This window comes from Otolemur garnettii, unplaced genomic scaffold (assembly GCF_000181295.1).
Source record: "Otolemur garnettii isolate 467f Iridium unplaced genomic scaffold, OtoGar3 scaffold00025, whole genome shotgun sequence".
NCBI classification, from domain to species: Eukaryota; Metazoa; Chordata; class Mammalia; order Primates; family Galagidae; genus Otolemur; species Otolemur garnettii.
In genome coordinates this window covers 10,858,440-10,861,915 of record NW_003852420.1, presented here as the reverse complement: position 1 = coordinate 10,861,915, position 3,476 = coordinate 10,858,440, and positions in this window count along the sequence as shown.

Genomic DNA, 3,476 nt, shown 5'->3' with positions numbered 1-3,476 from the left:
GAACTCAGGTGATCCTCTTACCTCAACCTCCCGGAGTGCTAAGATTACAGACCTGAGCCACGCGCCCCACCTCTGTTACTTCTTTTAGAAGCTGGGTTATGATGGTCATTATGCTTCACAGCTAGGTTTCCTATGAAGACAACCATTAGCCACTTACCAACCACAGTACCTCTCTGCGTTAGGGTTCTCCTGAGAAACCAAAACAGAACAGAGAGGATGTGTGTGTGTGTGAGTGGCGGAGGGCGGTTGTTTTCAGGAATTGGCTCACCTGATTAACGTTGTAAAGGCATGCTGCAGGCAGAGCTTTCTCTTCCTTGGAAAGACGTCTTTTCTCTTAAGTCCTTCAACTAATTGGACGAGGCCCACCCACACTGTGGAGGGTAATCTGCCCCAAGTCTACTGATTTAAATGTTAATCTCACCTCAAAAATAACTTCGCAGCAATATCTAGATGAACAATTGGCCAAATATCTGGGTACCATGGCGCAGCCAAATTAACATGTAAAGTTAACCCTTATACCTTCCCCACACAATAGTGTGGAACTGAAAATCTTATGCTTAGGACCACTGGGAGGCTGCCTTCAAAAGAGATAAGTCCCGAGGTCCCTGCAGGTTATGGCTTGGCCATTTTCTAAGTCGGAAAACCCAAGACCTAGAAAAAGGTTCAATGAGTTGGTGTCAGGGTCCTAAAGAGCAAGGAGTAGAGTCAGGGTGAAAAGCCAGCTTCGCAGAATAATAGCTTCCAGCTCTCTCCACAACACCTGGCTCCCCCGGGGCCTCAGCTAGAGACCTGTAAGAGGATTTTCTCATCTCAATTCCCCTTTGGAACATTACGGCCAAGGCTCAAACACACTGAAACTGTAAACTCTGGGAAAGAAAACTGACAGCTGCTGGGTACACGGCCACATTCCTGCCCCCAAGCCTGCAGTCACCCGAGACAACATGGAGCCCCCCACCCCAGCCACACAGAGACCATCCATGGGGGCACTTCTCTTTGAAAAGTGCTTTATTTCAAAAACATCTAAGTCAGGTGCTTTAAAGCATATCAAAATGTTACAAAAATGTACGGCTCCTTACTGGGGCTCTGTCAAATTATGTTAAGATGCCTAAACGCATCAGTTTGTAAGTCCAGAATGAAACGTTGAACCAGGTCAGGTACCATCACTGAAAAGGCAAAGTTATGCTTAAGAAAAGAACACTCCACAAGGCTAAAACAAGGGGGGGACCACTACAGAAACACTAGCAATTACACACCAGAAACGTCAGCCTGGAAACAGGTCTGTGACCTGTCGGGAAGGCTCCGAGGGAGACTGCAGCTTTCCCTCCGTAGTTTATGCAGCTTTGTGCTCAGTTAGAACACAAAGGACCTGTGGCCGGTGACCTCCTCTGTGACGGGGGGTGGGGGGCACGGACTTCGGGTAAAAACAATTTAAGTAGAAACTTGAAAATGGATGCTGCTGTATCAAAGATGCTGACGGTGATCTCCTGTCTCCTTCCTCCTACCACGGTTTTGGCCACTGGGAGACACTGAAATCCCCCCATTTCCGTAGAAATTTCTCTCATGGAGATGTAACTGTGACACCCTGTTCCCCGTGTTACCAAGCTTTGAAATGAGATGTGGGTTGTTTTTTTTTTTTCATTTTGGGGGTGGCATCGTTTTGAAGAGAGCTTCTTCCCCTTCTGTGGTGGGTTTCTCCTTCCACTCTCCTGATGCTCTGAAATAACCACCCAAGTCCACAGGAAAGAATTCCTGTCCAGGCCTTTTCACACGAAGAACAGACTGGGGGTGGATCGTGATGGGCCACTGATATGAGGACAAAATGTCTTTAGCTGCAGGTTTCTAAGACAGAGTGTTGTTTTCTTTTGGGGAGGGAGGAAGGGTGAAAAGATTTGTCCTTGAAGCACTGGCATGTCTCAGACCAAACCTCAGACCTGGGACCTCAGCATTTTTCTCGTGCACGAGCAGCTGCTCTCCAGAGATCCTCTCATCTCAACCTCAGCTGGAAGTTGAAGTCCACCCAGCCTGGGGACGAGCGTGCACGCCCCTCAACAGGCCCAGGCAAGCCCGCTTTGTGCTTCTCGGACTCTCCCTGAGGCACGCTGTCACTGTCCCACTCACGTGTCCCCCGAGAACGTGATCTTGTGCTTGAATTCCACATCCCAGCCAGGTGGGCTCGGGTTTTCCTTTCCCTTGATCACCTTGTAACCTAAGTCCAGGGGTGGGGCCGGGGGGAGCCAGATGAGGCTAAACCGCTTTTCACAAGTTGGAAGAAAACCACACAACCCTACAAATTGGACTTATATTCTTTACACGCTTTCGGGTTCATTGCACACGATTGCATAAACCCACACAAATCGGCGGAAGGGTTCAAAGCTGCGAGGCCGTGTGAAACCAGTGAGAAAATCCCGTCCACGCCTTGGCCAAGTGTCTCTGTTTCAACTGCTGCTATTTCAAAGCACTTTTCCAAAATTTCTGATCAGGTTATTAGGGAGAGAAAAATGATGTCTAGATGGGGTGTGCCAAAATGGGGAAGTGGGAGTGCATTGTGTAAAATATGATTTCTCCTCGATGCCCTGCCCTAACCACCCCCATCCCCCATCTTCAAAAAGCTGAGTCTACCTTGGTATCATTTTCTTAGAAAGTAATCTGGAAAAATGGGCATTCTGCAAGATTTCCACATTTAACAGTATCACGGTGCTCAGGCAAATTAAAGAGAACTTTTACAAACCCCCAGCCCCTCAAGGAGAATTACTGGGGACAAGAAAGGCTTTGAACAGTCAAAATTAAAATTACTAGAGGACTTTCTCTCCAAATCATTTTCTCAAATGCAAAACTCAAGGTGTATGTTCGCATTCACAACGCTGCTCTTTCCCAGCTCCAACAAAGGGAGCCTCTCCTTGTCTTTTGTTCCTCCCGTTCTGTGCATCTTGCAGAAGCCCACTGAGGTGTCCAACTAAACTGAGTCCCTCTGGGTTTCCACTCCATGCCCTGTGGGGCTGGTGGCAGGGTCCCCATGGAGGAGGTAGGCTTGATAAGACATCCCCAGCAAAATGCCAGGTGGCTGCATGCCATCTTTTTGTGGTCTGCAGTGACACCATGGCTGTGGGCCTTCTACAAAGGCCATGGATATGAGTAGAGGGGAGAAGGATGCCCAGGGCAGGAAGGGCTCTACTGAAAAGGTCCACCTTCCTTTGCAGACACCGGCCATTGTCTATCTTTTCCTCACCTGCCCAGCTCTGTCAACCTTCCTTGGACAGGAAGCAGAGAAGAGAAGGGGAAGTCCCCTCCTCCAGCAAAGCTCAGAGATGCCTGCTGTTGGGACTCCTGGTCTTCCTGGGTTGGTCTTCCCAGCCAGGCACCCAGCTCCATCTGTCTGTCCCTCCTCAAACTATATCAGCCACACTGGTGCACCCAGCTGCCTGGAAATCTTCCCAAATGCCACAGTGGACAGACCATCTCTGCCCTCTCCCCCCATT